This window comes from Coregonus lavaretus (genome assembly GCF_964263955.1).
Source record: "Coregonus lavaretus genome assembly, chromosome: 19".
Lineage (NCBI taxonomy): Eukaryota > Metazoa > Chordata > Actinopteri > Salmoniformes > Salmonidae > Coregonus > Coregonus lavaretus.
Window position 1 is genome coordinate 31,841,711 of NC_140006.1, and position 17,509 is coordinate 31,859,219.

At 44.0% G+C, this 17,509-nt stretch overlaps 2 pseudogenes across 2 annotated transcripts in view; one reads left to right on the forward strand and one right to left on the reverse strand.

The window, feature by feature from the left end:
• Positions 1-713: 713 nt before the first annotated feature.
• LOC311147255 (ephrin type-B receptor 1-like) overlaps positions 714-17,509 on the reverse strand; it is a 308,651-nt pseudogene continuing 291,855 nt past the window's right edge. The window contains exons 13-17 of the transcript in view: positions 16,122-16,270; positions 9,426-9,619; positions 8,765-8,920; positions 5,802-7,395; positions 714-1,021 (exon numbers count right to left, since the gene is read on the reverse strand). The product of the transcript in view is annotated as an ephrin type-B receptor 1-like (transcript). The remainder of the gene's footprint in view (positions 1,022-5,801; positions 7,396-8,764; positions 8,921-9,425; positions 9,620-16,121; positions 16,271-17,509) is intronic.
• LOC311146907 (inositol polyphosphate multikinase-like) lies at positions 11,459-13,565 on the forward strand (annotated as a pseudogene). The gene is made up of 2 exons: positions 11,459-12,081; positions 12,913-13,565. The product of its transcript is annotated as an inositol polyphosphate multikinase-like (transcript).

Genomic DNA, 17,509 nt, shown 5'->3' on the forward strand with positions numbered 1-17,509 from the left:
CACTTTGTAATAAAATTATTGCTTCAATGCCTCGTCATGTAACAGGTCGCTTTTAAACCCACTTTCTAATTTTTTTCCCTTTCCTGGCAAAATCATCACACTTCTGTCTCTACTAATAACGCACAGGATGTTATCAATCAATTACCAACCAATATGAAGGAGCAGTGCAGTGTTGTCCCCATGCCTTATGAGTCACTTCATTAACCATATCATTACTGTAGTACAACACATTCTCCTGTGTAGGAGCCCTACAGGCTCCAGTCTGCCAACACACACTACAGTGTGAGCATGAGTAGGGAGAGCGGGAGAGGCTCACTTCAGCTAGTTTGTCTAAATATTGTACTTTTTCTTGGCAACGCTCAGTGTTGATTTCTTAGGAAGTTTCTGTGAATTTGGAGTGACGACTCGTTTATTAGCGACTTGATGGCTTTTTACAGTGGTGCCATGGTGACAGGTGTGTGTGTGTGTGTGTGTGTGTGTGTGTATGTGTGCGAGTGACAGGATTGACAAGAGCTGCCTATTTCCCCCCAATATAATTGAAAAGCATTATTCACAAAAGCATTATCCTTCAGCTTCTCAGCCTCATGCATTTCAGTGACAACATGGCTCTGTTGCGTTATTGAATAATAACTTTGAACTATTTTGCTCTGTTCTCACAATAGAAGTGGAAAAAACAGGAATAATCATCATTGTTCACAGAGTCTGGGACTGCCGGTGATTGACTTGTTTTCCAAGGCGTTTATTGAATGCAGTTTTAGTACAATAGTTCTCAGAAAGTTACGGTTTACAAACTCGGACACATACTCGTCACAATATACAAGTGGTAGCTATACAGAGAGAGAAACAAAGGAAATCAAACACACACACAAACAAATTTGGTTCCTTCATCCTGTGTGTACCGTAAAGTGAGGTCATCTTCCCTGTCGTGCTGTCTTCCTGTCCTGAGCAATGCTGGGCCTGCTGTGTCTGTGTGTGTGTGTGTGTGTGTGTGTGTGTGTGTGTGTGTGTGTGTGTCCATAATCTGAAATGCAAGAACACAGAGAGATAGAGGAATTAGCTAGTTCTGTTCATCTTTAAATGAAACAAATAAACACTTTCTAAAACATGGATTTGCCTCGACACGTCTGCAACAGCAATCATCAGAAGGAATGGACACACTCAGGCCCACTTTTCAGACAGAGTCGAGACAAATCAAAACAGCTGGCATTCTAAACACTTATACCAAAGTAATCCACACAACAGTCCTTTTACATTTATGAATATATATAAAGTAAATCAGGCAACTTTGTTGTAAGAGGAGTGGATGGGACAATGAGAGCAAATACTGAAATGGCTTTTATAGAGAGAGCGCCGATAGGTTTTTCATGTCACCATATTGAAGTGGAATGCTATTAGTGTCATTATTTTCCTAAGACAAACATTAGCAAATGGAAAAATTAGAAACATTGGAATTATAGACTGCACTGTCATCTCATTCACACAGACATGTTGAATGGCAAATACTTGAGATGTGTTTGAATGGAAGCATTGCTAATTGATTGAAATGAGATCCTTGCATTGAATAAATAGACATCATTAATCAGAATAATTAATGGTTACGTGTAGGGTACTCCGGGCTTGTGTGAATGATGTTGAAAGGAATTTGAATTGTTAGGTGTCAACCTAACGAGATTAACATATAGGTTGTCATACAGAGTTTATTGAAACAACTCAGGTGGTCTTAGGTCTATATAATATAGGCCGTAGCTGCACTACAACAATTATTTATCAAATATATATATATATATACACTGTATATTAAATATCCAATATATATACACTGTATATTATATATCCAATATACCTTGCTTTTATGAATAGTGCTACTGTTATAGTCTGCCAACCTCTCTTAACTTCCTCTCTTCTCTCATTCCCTCTCATTTTCCCCCATAGACACACACTGTCAGGTCCTGACCCACTCTCTCTTCATCAAGAGCTGTGGTGGAGAAGCTGTGAGGGAGCCAATAGTGTGTTGTGTGTGTGTGCCTGCATGTGTGCATGTATGCCTGTATCAGTTTGTGTGCATGTGTGCACGTGTATGCCTGTGTGTGTATGTGTGTGTGTATGCTGGTCCCAGCTCCATCCATCTCTCTCCCTGCAACTGATCAGACCCCTGCCAGACTTTGAGGCCCCAGCAGGTGGCCTGGTCCCCTGCCTGCCTTGTGCACTGGAGCAGCGAGCCAGATAGAGGTAATTTCTCAGCCCTAGCTCAAGCCAACCAGGTACGGCGATGCCCAGACCCACACCCACACCTAGACCTGGGCCCGAGACAGGTTCGTTACACCCAGGATAAATGAGCTGGAGCCTGGACACGAGGAGGAGCAAGTGAGGGGTGGAGAGGTGAGACAGATGGGAGAAGGAAGGTGTAAGGGGGTTGAGGATACTTAATAATAATCTGCTAATGGGCTGCCATCGATTTCTAATTTCAGATGACACGGTGGGTACCTCAATCTTAGTCATGGATCCACACTCCTCCTAAAATAAACACCCAACGCTTGGCACAGGAGCACAGAGGGCTGGCCAAGGCTGGTTAGTGGTAACAGCATTCTAGGATATCTGTGTTTGGGGAAGCAGTAGTTTGTCATGACACGACACCTGAGGATGCTGTTACAATGAATCGATGCAACAACGATGTTAAGGTGTTTTGTGTTATAACTTTATACATGGGCCTAATCTGTAGATAATCAACAGGATTTTCCCACTGCTGTCACTGAAATCAACAGGGTTCTCAGACAAATGCACTGTAATTATTGTGGCTATATGTGATTCATAAATCATAATTCACTGCTACTGATTATAGCTATATCTTTAACAGCAGTGCGTAGTTACTTTTACATTGAATTCCTGCTTTAATGAAGTGGATATTCCTGTGGGTCAGTGACTAAGCATCTTCATATGTCTCCTTTATCAGATTGGTAATAAAACAAGTATTCACTCTGGCCGAGTCACATTCATCAGACCAGTTCAACCTATCATGAACAAGCAGGTTCCAACACCTTGCTGTCAGACATAGTTGAGATTCAGTATGATTGGTGTAAGACCATCTTTGAGACTACGCTACACCAATCACATTGCAATCACAGCCTGCTAGCATAGACAAGAGCTGGGCTAGTAGTACAATCAACCCTGTGTACCCCTCAGAATCATCATGTCAGTTTCTCCTCCTATAGACCACCATTTACCTCCATCTTATACATTCAGTACCAGTCAAAAGTTTGAACACACCTACTCATTCAAGTGTTTTTCTGTATTTTTAATATTTTCTGCATTGTAGAATAATAGTGAAGACATCAAAACTAGGAAATAACACATATGGAATCATGTAGTAACCAACAAAGTGTTAAACAAATGAAAATATATTTATATTTGAGATTCTTCAAATAGCCACCCTTTGCCTTGATGCCAGCTTTGCACATTCTTGGCATTCTCTCATCCAGCTTCACCTGGAATGTTTTTCCAACAGTCTTGAAGGAGTTCCCACATATGCTAAGCACTTGTTGGCTGCTTTTCCTTCACTCTGCCGTCCGACTCATCCCAAACCATCTCAATTGGGTTGAGGTCGGGGATTGTGGAGGCCAGGTCATCTGATGCAGCACTCCAGCACTCTCCTTCTTGGTCAAACAGCCCTTACACAGCCTGGAGGTGTGTTGGGTCATTGTCGTGTTGAAAAACAAATGATAGTCCCACTAAGCCCAAACCAGATTGGGATGGCGTATCGCTGCAGAATGCTGTGGTAGCCATGCTGGTTAAGTTTGCCTTGAATTCTAAATAAATCACAGACAGTGTCACCAGCAAAGCACCTCCACAACATAACACCTCATCCTCCATGCTTTACGGTGGGAACTACACATGCAGAGATCATCCGTTCACCCACACCGCTTCTCACAAAGACACGGCGGTTGGAACCAAAATTCTCCAATTTGGTCTCCATACCAAAGGACAAATTTACACCGGTCTAATTTCCATTGCTTGTGTTTATTAGCCCAAGCTGGTCTCTTATTATTATTAGTGTCATGTAGTAGTGGTTTCTTTGCAGAATTTCGACCATGAAGGCCTGATTGACACAGTCCCCTCTGAACAATTGATGTTGAGATGTGTCTGTGACTTGAACTCTGTGAAGCATTTATTTGGGCTGCAATATGTGAGGCTGGTAACTCTAATGAACTTATCCTCTGCAGCAGAGGTAACTCTGGGTCTTCCATTCCTGTGGCGGTCCTCATGAGAGCCAGTTTCATCATAGCGCTTGATGGTTTTTGCGACTGCACTTGAAAGTTCTTGAAATGTTCCGTATTGACTGACCTTCATGTCTTAAAGTACATGTCAAATGGACTGTTGTTTCTCTTTGCTTATTTTAGCTGTTCTTGCCATAATATGGACTTGGTCTTTTACCAAATAGGGCTATCTTCTGTATACCCCTCCCTACCTTGTCACAACACAACTGATTGGCTCAAACACATTAAGAAGGAAAGAAATTCCACAAATTAACTTTTAAGAAGGCACACCTGTTAATTGAAATGCATTCCAGGTGACTACCTCATGAATCTGGTTGAGAGAATGCCAAGAGTGTGCAAAGCTGTCATCAAGGCAAAGGGTGGCTATTTGTTTAAGACTTTTTCGGTTACTACATGATTCCATATGTGTTATTTCATAGTTTTGATGTCTTCACTATTATTCTACAATGTAAGAAATATAAAAAATGAAGAAAAACCCTTGAATGAGTAGGTGTGTCCAAACTTTTGACTGGTAGTGTACTTCAAAAGAATACTCTCTCTCAAACGCCATCAAATAGCATCCATGTCATCAGTAGCCCCCATCTTAAGAAAAAACCTCTCCCACCAATTGCAATAGAGTGTGTTCCACGTATAGACATTGGAGCAAATCCTAACAACCATTTAAGTCAAATCTTTACTTAGTCATACAGTGATGCCAATGGGAGACTAAGTGAAAATTTGACTTAAGTGGAAGTTCGGATTCACCCCATTATGGACATAAAAATCTATAGTGGCCAAAGTATGTGGCACGTAATTTACCTATACTTACAATTAACATTGATTTTAATGTACTATATTAATAGCTATAAAGCTAGCCACTTTAGGTAACAGGTGTGTGGTGGATTAAAGTAGGAGCAGAACTCCATCGAGGCGCTACATCCCTTCCTCCTAACACAGAGGCTATCCATATGGCGACACTGTAGTGGTCTAGAAAGAATAGTCAGTGGCTCAGCTCTAGCTGGCCATGGGGGACTGACTGTAGTGTGTGTGTGTGTGTGCGCGGAGTGCCTCTGTAAGCTGTTTAAGTCTGTGTGTTCATCAGGATGGCATCAGGCATCTGTTGGCAAAGCCAGGCCCAGATGTTCGTTCACACACACACACACACACGCACACACACACACACACACACACACACACACACACACACACGCAGTCACACACACACACACACACACAAGGAAAACTCTCCAATCTGAGATGTCTTGATTAGCTTATCAGCAATTCATAAAATGGCCGAATATGAAGTAAATGATGCCATTCTTCAGCCGGAATGCCTAGAAAATGTCAAGGAAAATGAAGGCAATGTTTTAAATGGCAAACAACTGACATGTAGTTATAATGAAATCCTGAACTTGACCCCAGCAACTCCATGATCATCTTTCAGATGATTTCTTTCATTACAGTTACTGTTTCCCAATAAACCACATTTGTGAGGACGTATGATATTCATTGCCAATACAGTTACTATCAGGATCAATAGGAGATACATACCATAGACATTTGGCCAGACGAGACAAGACACTCTCCACTCTCCTTCCCATTCTGGACGGTTCCAATCCCTCCAACACAAACAACACACAAGGAAATAAAGAAGAAACAACAGAATCTGTACAAGTAAGTGCTCATCAGCAAAATACGGCATGGATACACTCACATTTAACATGGGCTCTCCAGAGAATGGACGTTTTGGTCACTTTTTTTTATCCCTACAGTTGTTTTATACACATCTACAGAAACAGTAATTTGTACATGGTCCTTTGTACATTTATTTCCAGATCAAAGTTCATTCAGGATTGTGACCCCTCAGCATTATATGTGTCCATCTCCATCACAAAATGCAAGCAGAGAGAGTTTTGTACATACATATTCATCCACATCACCTTCAATATGAAGATTTATTCTGAAGATATATTCATATTTAGTTAGAGATATACATATTTTTATATATTCTCAGAATCTGGGCGAGGCCGTTTCACTAGTCCTTTGGCAAGGCCATCTGCCCAGACATTGACAGGTAGTGTTAAGGTGAAAAAATGGAAGAGAGGTCTGAGTTCCCTGCTTTCATGGTGAAAATACTCAATAAGATATCAACAAATGTCTCAAAAGCTCTCCTTTCCCACCAGTTCAACTGTCGACCTTGAGGAGATCTCCAAGATGTCAAACGTTTCGAATGAAAAAAATATAAGGTGAGAAATGGTCAAACCAAATCAACCATACACCCCTGTATGCCTCTGTATCATTTCCTGTGTCTATATTGATCATGTATAGTGAATTTTAATTGCTTTCTTTCTACGCGCATTTCATACCGCTGCTCCTAGCCAGGCCAAGCATCCTCATTAGTCTTTGAAGAAGGCCTTGGTAAAATGACAAATCAGAGACCTTCTGATGACATGAACTTCCTCTTCAAAATGGCTTCCACTTAGTCCTCCTCTCCAGTCTAACATCATCCAGTAAAGATATACATCTGATATTCCCAGACTCAGCCTGTGGTTGTTGTGGGGTTAGATTACAGTACAATACGATCATATTCTATATACCATGGGCTCCAGATGTGAGATTACACAGATGATAGTATAGTCCATGGCCACAGATTAAGATGTGACAAAAGTGTCTGAACCCATGGAACTCCAGACAATGGATAGCTCAGACTAGGATGATAATTTTCCCAATCTGGATTCCAGGAGTATACTGCAGAACTCACAGATTAAGATTAGACAAAACATTCTCTGAACCCACTGAACTCTGGATCATAACTCAATATAACTCAGATTAGTGGAAGGTGATAGTTAGTTGGTATTGGTCTGGACCCTGGTCTACTGTTATAATGATGTTCCATTAGATGAGGATGATAGTCTCGACCCTGGCGCGTCCCGACGGGTTGGGGGTAATTCGGTGAGGGGTGTAGTCCTTCCTGCTGTAGTCCCTGCCTGCCCGAATGCTGCCCGACCCATGGCACGCCGCCCCCTCCAGTCATGCCATGGTGGTGGGCGACTGGCACTGGCTCATCTGGACCCGCATGGAGGCAACGTTACTCAGGATCTTCTTTTGGTGGCCCGCCAGGGTCACACCTATCCTGAGGAGGTCTCTGGAAAGAGGGAGAGGGGGAGAGGGGAAGGGGGTGGGGAGAGGGAGAGAGAGAGAAGGAGAGAGAGAGAGAAAGAGAGAGGGAGAGCGATAGATAGGAAGAGAGAGGGAGAGAGATAGAGGGGAAGGGAGAGGGAGAGAGATAGAGAGAAAGAGAGAGGGAGAGAGATAGAGAGGAAGTGAGAGCAAGACAGGACATATGTCAGTATTGCATCTGCAATGCCTCAACTGTGTGTACTGAAGAAGCAAGTAGATAAACAAACATTCATTTGGTGTCTAATACATTTACACAGATAACCAAAGCCCAGAGTAATGTCAGGACTGTCAGCCACTGGCTCTAAAGAAGAAAACAACAAAACCAATGTGTCTGCCTCTCTTTGATCGTTAACATCATGTTGCTATATTTTAGAAAAAACATTATGAAGCCAGAAAGATGCTATAAAACATCAAATGCACAGAAAGCGGTGTTTCTTAGGGCCAATATTTGGACAGGATTATCATCGATTTTAGATGAGATGTGCGTGTATACATGAATGCTTTCTCACGAGTGTTCATGTGTGTGTCTGTGTTTCTGTGTGTGTGTATGTGTGTGTGCAAGTGTTTGTGTGTGCACGTGTGTGTACTTCCGTGCATGTGTGCAGAGATTACAATTACAAAATACAATTACAAAATACAATAAAGATCAATGTTTCAAAATAAATAACAAAATAAACAACAAAATACTTGTATTTTATAATGTATTTAATTAAAATACGTGTATCTTGTATCTTAAAATACAAAAATACATTTGCAAGTAGCTGGCCCGAACAGCAACAACATTCTCAGTAACGGTTACAGAAACGTTTTACTTGCTAAAACTGTGATATGTTGTTGTTCATCTACCTTAATTGAGCAAGTCACACTGGAGTGTCTGCTAAATGACCAAAATGTATATGTGAAAATGAACATACAAAAATGAACTGCAAAGCACACTGAGTATTATTATTGGCCTTGTTTCGGGTCGGGGCTCATTCAAATAATACTCAGCATGCTTTGCAATTATTAATTTTTACATATCCATTCATATTTAGTTCATTTAGCAGACGCTCTTATCACACCATAGCGCCATCAGACTTCTGATACCAATGCACAGTGAAAGGGGGCCACAAAATGTGAACTCTATAAAAAATGGTGTAGAAAATGATTTTGTATTTTGAAAATACAAATTACAGCTCTCAAAAGTATTTTGTTACAAAATACATTGGAGTGTAGTTCAGCCCAGTGTAATACCAATTACAAAATACTCAGAAGTAATTTAAATACACATTTCAAATACAGGTAACAGAAATAATGCCTATCTTTGCATGTGTGTGTGTGTGTGTGTGACTCACTCAGAGGTCATCTGTGCCACCAGTTGCAGGGAGGTGAAGCCAGAGTTGAGGAAGTTGTCTCTGTACTGGGTCATCTTGATGGCTCCCAGCCACTCCCCCACTGAACTGAAGGTGTTGAAGTCTGGGATAGAACGGTCCAACAGGGGCTGGGAAGGCCTGACGGAGGAGAAGAGGAGAGAGGGAGAGGAGGAGAGAGGAAGAGGAGGAGAGAGGGAGTGGAGGAGAGAGTGAGAGGAGGAGAGAGGGAGTGGAGGAGAGAGTGAGAGGAGGAGAAAGGGAGTGTAGGAGAGAGTGAGAGGAGGAGAGAGGGAGAGGAGGAAAGAGGGGGAGGAGAGGAGAGTGAGAGGAGGAGAGAGGGGAGGAGGAGTAAGTAAGGTAAGTAAGGGAGAGAGAGGGGGAGAGATAAAGAGAGAGAAAGAAAGAGAGGAGAGAGATGTTTTGATTGTGCAGAGTGGAGGTATAGGCTTTGATGTAATATATACCAATAAATTAATGTTTATTTCAGTTTAAGGAAGTCTGCGTGTGCCTGGGTTGAGGTGTGTATGTGTACTAGCCACTGCTTTGAAGTCGTTGGGGTGAAAAAGTGAGAATGCATAGGTGTGTGTCTGTGTGTGTTTGGGGGGGGGGTACCCTACATATATTTTGCTATGTGTGTACTCACACTGCAGGGATGCTGGCCACTTGTTTGAGACTGGCTGGGTTGCGGATCATCTTGTCCAGGGTGTTGACGATGTCAGTGAAGCGTGGCCGGGCGTTGCGGTCCTTCTGCCAGCAGTCCAGCATGAGTTGGTGCAGGGCCGAGGGGCAGTCCATGGGAGGGGGCAGCCGGTAGTCCTGCTCTATGGCATTGATCACCTGGGGACAGAGAGGGGGGCAGAGGGTATTGTGAAGAAGGCAGAAGGTAGTCAGTGAGGGTCATGTTAGACAGGACTATTGTGGAGAAGGCAGAAGGTGGAAGTGGAAGGCAGTCATTAGAGGTTCATGCTATGTTTAAATACAGTACATTCGGAAAGTATTCAGACCCCTTGATTTTTTCCACATTTTGTTACGTTACAGCCTTATTGTAAAATGGATTAATTAAAACATTTTCCTCATCAATCTACACACAATACCCCATAATAACAAAGCGAACACAGGTTTTTAGAAATTTTTGCAAATGTATTAAAAACAAAAAACAGAAATACCTTATTTGCATAAGTATTCAGACCCTTTGCTATGAGACTCGAAATTGAGCTCAGGTGCATCCTGTTTCCATTGATCATCCTTGAGATGTTTCTACAGCTTGATTGGAGTCCACCTGTTGTAAATTCTATTGATTGGACATGATTTGGAAAGGCACACACCTGTCTATATAAGGTCCCACAGTTGACAGTGAATGTCGAGTAAAAGCCATGAGGTCGAAGGAACTGTCTGTAGAGCTCTGAGACAGGATTGTGTCGAGGGACCACCAAGACTCTTCCTAGAGCTGGCCGCCCGGCCAAACTGAGCAATCGAGGGAGAAGGGCCTTGGTCAGGGAGGTGAACAAGAACCCAATGGTCACTCTGACAGATCTCTAGAGTTCCTCTGTGGAGATGGGAGAACCTTCCAGAAGGACAACCATCTCTGCAGCACTCCACCAATCAGGCCTTTATGGTAGAGTGGCCAGACGGAAGCCACTCCTCAGTAAAAGGCACATGACAGCCTGCTTGGAGTTTGCCAAAAGGTACCTAAAGGACTCTCAGACCATGAGAAACAAGATTCTCTGGTCTGATGAAACCAAGATTGAACTCTTTGGCCTGAATGCCAAGCGTCACATCTGGAGGAAACCTGGCACCATCCCTACAGTGAAGCTTGGTGGTGGCAGCATGATGCTGTGGGGATGTTTTTCAGTGGCAGGGACTGGGAGACTAGTCAGGATCGAGGCAAAGATGAACGGAGCAAAGTACAGAGAGATCCTTGATGAAAACCTGCTCCAGAGCGTTCATGACCCCAGACTGGGGCGAAGGTTCACCTTCCAACAGGACAATGACCCACACAGCCAAGACAACGCAGGAGTGGCTTCGGGACAAGTCTCTGAATGTCCTTGAGTGGCTCAGCCAAAGCCCGAACTTGAACCCGATCTAACATCTCTGGAGAGACCTGAAAATCGCTGTGCAACAACGCTCCCCATCCAACCTGACAGAAATTGAGAGGATCTGTAGAGAAGAATGGGAGAAACTCCCCAAATACAGGTGTGCCAAGTTTGTAGTGTCATACCCAAGAAGACTCAAGGCTGTAATCACTGACAAAGGTGCTTCAACAAAGTACTTAGTAAAGGGTCTGAATACTTATGTAAGTGTGATATTTCAGTTTTGTATTTTTAATACATTTGCAAAAAATTCTAAAAACCTGTTTTTGCTTTGTCATTATGGGGTATTGTGTGTAGATTGATGAGAAAAAATCGATTTAATCGATTTTAGAATAAGGCTGTAACGTAACAAAATGTGGAAAAAGTCTAGGGGTCTGAATATGTCAGTGAAGTGTAGGTAGGTAACGTTAGCTAGCAAGATGAGATGGGATAGCCGCCCAGCCACACACATTGGATAATGTTTGAATGTGAAGATCTTTGCAATTCTTCAAAAGACATCGATAGCGTGTCCGACATTATATTGTTTCCCGTGCTTATTTTTTATTGATAAACAATTTTGCGTCAAGGAGCCTGTACGTCAGATGTGATGTCACGGTTAGCAGCCTGTCTTTTAGCATTGTGGGACGTGTCATCTTTGGGAAGACTGGAAATCAATAGACCCATGGTGAACCTGGGGACTTGTCTCTCCGGCTTGGTAAAGGAAAATAATGCCCAGGGAGGATCGCAGGTGGCCGGTCATAAGTATGGCGTTGATAAAGTAGGCATATTGCAACATCCTGATGGCACAGTACTCAAACTGCTCCAGCCCCCTCCCCGAGGTCCCTGAGAGATGCAGTTCTACAGCAAAGTCTACGCTGAGGACTGCGGCGACCCGTGTCTGTTGGACCTCCAGCATCACCTCCCTAAATACTTTGGCACCTGGTCCTCGCCTGAATATCCTAACGAGCTGTACCTGAAACTGGAGGACGTGAATCGGCGGTTCCAGAAGCCTTGTATTATGGATGTGAAGATCGGCCAGAAGAGCTATGACCCCTATGCCTCCCACGAGAAGCGGGACCAGCAGATCAAGAAGTACCCTCTCATGGAGGAAGTTGGCTTCCTGCTTCTCAGAATGAGGGTGTCAACTCTGACGAATATCACTCGTATGATCAATATTATGGGCGAGGCCTTCTCAAGCACACCATCAAAGATGGTTTATCCAAATTCTTCTCTTTTTTTTTTTTTTTCACCTTTATTTAACCAGGTAAGCCAGTTGAGAACAGGTTCTCATTTACAACTGCGACCTGGCCAAGATAAAGCAAAGCAGTGCAATAAAAACAACACAGAGTTACATATGGGGTAAAAAACATAAAGTCAAAAATACAACAGAAAATATATATACAGTGTGTGCAAATGTAGCAAGTTATGGAGGTAAGGCAATAAATAGGCTATAGTGCAAAATAGTTACAATAGTATTAACACTGGAATGCTAGATGTGCAAGAGATTATGTGCAAATAGAGATACTGGGGTGCAAAAGAGCAAAATAAATAACAATATAGGGATGAGGTAGTTGGGTGGGCTAATTTCAGATGGGCTGTGTACAGGTGCAGTGATCGGTAAGGTGCTCTGACAACTGATGTTTAAAGTTATTGAGGGAGATAAGAGTCTCCAGCTTCAGAGATTTTTGCAATTCGTTCCAGTCATTGGCAGCAGAGAACTGGAAAGAATGGCGGCCAAAGGAGGTGTTGGCTTTGGGAATGACCAGTGAGATATACCTGCTGGAGCGCAGACTACGGGTGGGTGCTGCTATGGTGACCAATGAGCTAAGATAAGGCGGGGATTTGCCTAGCAGTGATTTATAGATGGCCTGGAGCCAGTGGGTTTGACGACGAACATGTAGTGAGGACCAGCCAACAAGAGCGTACAGGTCACAGTGGTGGGTAGTGTATGGGGCTTTGGAGACAAAACGGATGGCACTGTGATAGACTACATCCAATTTGCTAAGTAGAGTGTTGGAGGCTATTTTGTAAATGACATCGCCGAAGTCAAGGATCTAATCCTCTAATGGGAGGAGTCTGAGAAAAGATGCCGTCGTTGCCAGTATCCTGAAGGTCCAGAACATCCTGCGATGGTTCGAGGTCCAGAGTCAGTTAACCTTCTACGCTAGCTCTCTGTTGTTTGTATATGAGGGCCTGCCCCCTCCCAGCCCTGAGGGCCATGTCTTCAGGGGCCCCCCAGAGAAGACTACGTCTACCGCTGACGCCTGCTGCGAGCCCAATGAAGAAGTACTGGAATACAACAACAACATCCGGGTTGCCGTGCCGCTCGACTACAGCCTGTCCACCATGTACACCATGTACAAGAAGGGCTGCACCCGGGGTCACCATGGCAAAGTCACCGCGACCGGCATCACCACGACAGGCCCAAACCCCCAGGAGGACAACAGCACGTGGAAGTGCCCAGGTCTGGTGCCAGCAGAGCAACCCAATGGCAACGGTATCAAAGCCAAACTGGAAGAAGAGTTTGGGGTGGGGGAGGGAGGCCGTGGGGAGCCACATCCAGAGTAGAGGGCCAGCGAAGTGGAGGTGAGGATGATTGACTTTGCCCATGTCTTCCCCAGCGAGAGCCAGGACCAAGGCTACATCTACGGCCTGAAACACTTGCTGGAGGTGCTGCAGCAGATCCTCCACCAATAACCTTCTCTCTCCAGTGGTTTGTCTCTGCCTGTCCATTGATCAAGTCAAGTGTACCCATCTGTGTTTTACTGTGTGAATGGAGGAGTTGTAGCGCCCACAGTCCAGTCCCTCATCCCCCTCTCCCTGTAATTCTCTGCACTATGAGGAAGTCAGTTCTCCAGAACTCTTTGTCCGATGTATGTGCTTCTTGATTTTTAACCACTGTTAACCGTTATCTAACTCAGGGAAACTACTGTAATCAATACTCACAGTCTTTTCAGATTTCACGTCCTTTTGTCCTAAATGTTGACAGAATGATTTAATTTTTATCCAAGTTATTATACTCATACAGTGCAGGTTAAGTCATTTTAGAATTGTTGTTCTCTATTTATTTTGCTGCCAAATTGTCTTCTTAAAACCTGTGTCCTTGCAGTGTTACTTGTACATGGGGCGGCAGGTAGCTTAGTGGTTAAGAGCGCTGTGCCAGTAACCGAAAGGTCGTTGGTTCTAATCCCCGAGCCTACTAGGTGAAAAATCTGTCGATGTGCCCTTGAGCAAGGCACTTAACCCTAATTGCTCCTGTAAGTCGCTCTGGATAAGAGCGTCTGCTAAATGACTAAAATGTAAATGAATACTTTCCGAATGCACTGTATGTTAACTCATGCAATGATATCCTGATGCAATACTCCTTTTATAATTTTTGGTATATTCCTGTTGTCGTTTTTGAAAAAACTAAATTACATTTGTACACATTGATACCCATTGATTTTATATGTAATAAAACATATTTGAACCCAGAGGTTCATGCTAGACAGGGTTCTAAATAGGGCTGCTCAGAGTGACAAGGTAGGTGGACCATTGCCTGACAGTACCATAGAGAAGGCCAATTAAGAAGACATCCGAGACTAGTCACTAGACTCCAGTTCATGATCACAGGAGATCAATAATGTGCAGTAAATCAGAGAATTGTAGGAAAAGCCAAGATTTATAGAAACCTTTCTGCTTCCCTTTCACTTTCCCTCTTCCTCTAGACCCCTTTGCTAAATCACTGTACCACCAGGCCCTCATTTCTCCGTTTCATTTTGTGCTATCAAGTGTTTAGTGAGCAATTCACTTAGCGTCAATCTCTCTCTTTATCTTTCTGCTTCTCTCTCTCTCTCTCTCTCTCTCTCCCCCTCTCTCTCACCGATTAATCTACAGACAGCACTCAGGCTGAGGTGCACTTCCTAGTTGACACTACCGAATCACACGTCTGTATAAAAGGATGGAGAGGACCTATACTCTGACACTGTGGGAAAGTGTCTTGGGAATGGACTGAGTGCATATAATGAATGTGGTGAAATGCAGGTACTTGACACTTGTCCCGTAGAAACTGCAAAGGCTACGAAGGCCTGATGGTAGCTAAGTAGTACTGTACCATAGCTATGCTGCACATGGCCTTATACAAAGACAAGAAAGGGTTTTCGATAGAAAGACAAATGTTCGCTCCCTCTCTAAATCATAGCATGTTCATATGGTATACCGTATGATGGATTGTTACCCCTTGTATGTAGATGCAATCTTTCAAATGAAAAGGTTGAATCAGGGAAAAGTCAGGAAAAGCCGACATGGGATAGAGATTCTAGGGTGTAAAAATGAATTATCATCAGAAATGGGACGATGCTCTATAGGTGCCCATGCTACCACTGAGAGCAGTGCAATTCAGCAGAATCTTGACAAATGGTGCATATGGGGAAGTGTGTGTGTGCATGTGAGTGCATTTACATGCATGTGCAGGTGAGCATGTGTGTGTGTGTGTGCATTTATCATAGGTGTGTAAGTGGGCATGTGTACTGTATGTGCACACAGACTTGTGTATTTGTGTGTGTGTCAGGGATCATGTGTGTGTGAGCCTGTGTGTCTGTGTGTGTTTTGTGTGTGCGAGTTGGCATGTGTGTTATTAGTGTACATGGATGTGTGTGTGTGTTCTCCCTGAAGAGAACAGCAGGCTATGCTGTGAGCAGTGCCAGGCCTCCTCCCTGTGTGTGTGTCCCATCAGTTGCTGCCGGCATGCTGGCCCAGAGAGGAAACATCTGCTGGCTTGGCCAGGCCTGGTGGACCAGGCTCCAGAGAGACCCGTTGGCCGGCTGGGGATATGGAGCTCATTGGTGTGTGTGTGTCAGGGGTGCGGGGTGTTTGTGTGTGTGTGTGTGTGTGTGTGCACATGGTGATAGATCCCATTGTGTGAGATTCGTGGGACGTAGCAAAAAGAAGGACTGAGAGGAGGTAACGTGCTTGTGTGAAATTCTGCCTTTGTGAGAATCTTCTCATTGTCAAGGACATTTCCAGTGGGAATCCTCTTGTCTAGCTGAGTTGTTATGTCTGAGAGGGTTCCATTTTATGACACAATATAAAACAAATTGAAGGGTCACATTTCATCTGAATGCTCATTCATTGCCTCTGCTTTGGGGTCTTAGCCGGGTTACTGTAAAATCACTTTTGTGAATTTATAGAGGGCTTCATAAATTAATTTGATTGATTTGAATTTGAATTATATGACTATTTCTATACGCTTAGAACAACGTTTAAAAGTTCAACATGACAATAATACTCACATCCTGATTAGACATGTCCCAGTAGGGTCTCTCTCCAAATGACATCACCTCCACATGACGATGCCGTAGCTCCACACGTCACTGGCTGAGGTGAACTTCCTGTAGGCGATGGCTTCTGGAGCCGTCCACCTCACTGGGATCTTACCCCCCTGAAGAGAGAGAAAGAAAGAAAGAGAGGGGAGAGAGAGAGACAAAGAGATGGAGGGAGAGAGAGAGAGAGAGGAGAGAGAGAGAGAGAGAGAGAGAGAGAGAGAGAGAGGAGAGAGAGAGAGAGAGAGAGAGAGAGAGAGAGAGAGAGAGAGAGAGAGGAGAGAGAGAGAGAGAGAGAGAGAGAGAGAAGAGAGAGAGAGAGAGAGAGAGAGAGAGAGAGAGAGAGAGAGAGAGAGAGAGAGAGAGCAACATGATTAGTCCAATTAATAAAATACTACCTTCATTCCAAACCCTTTGAACCAAAAGTTAACTACAACCTCTCTTTCCCTCCACTCCTCCTTCCTCTATCCCTCCACTCCTCCTTTCCTCCATCCCCTATCGATCCAGAAGCAGGGAATTGTACCTCTGTTCCTCTTAACACATCGACCCACAGCACGTCTCTCCCTGTACCCATGAGTTCGAATAAGGGGGGTTTGGTTGGGGTTTGAGGCGCCTGTCGAGCGTGTCTGTTTGTAATTGGCCTACCTGGACCTGCAGCGAGCCATGCATGGCACTGATTGAAATTGACGGGTGGCTTGTTTAAGATTTCTCTACACAACACACACCTGTTTGTGGGCCCCTTGGCGGCTTCCATTGTATCCGTCTAGACCAGCTTAATAATGCCAATTAGTTCAACCTGTGCATGTGTAGATAGCCGGCTTGAAAGGAGAGACGGGAGAGCGAGACAAGGCCCACCCTGCTCTCCTGGCTTTCTCCTCAGTCCCACCGGGACTCTGACCAGGAGATGTATTGTGTGTGTGTGTGTGAGTGCATGCATGCGCATGTGTGTAGGTGTGTGTGTGGTGCGTGCATGCATGTGCAAGAGTGTGTGTGTCTGTGTGCAATTATGTGTGCGCTCGTGTCTGTGTGTGTGTATGTGTAGAGGTCCAGAGGATTCAGACTGAGCTCGTTAAGGCCCAGCTCAGAGCATTTGACCTCTGGAGCTCCTAACAATCAACATGGTGGCCCGAGTTGTTACAGAGCAGGGAGGTAGGAGGAGGGTATGTGTGTGTGTGTGAGAGAGAGAGAGAGAGAAAAAGAGAGCGAGAAATAGAAAGCGTGTGTGTGTGCCTAAGAAACAATTTTATTGAGAGAGAGAGAGGTTGGGAGTGTTCATATGTAAGTGTGTATTTGTGATTCGTTGAGGAAAAGAAGACTGAAGGATATCTATTTAAGCTCTGATGACTGTTATGCTTTTC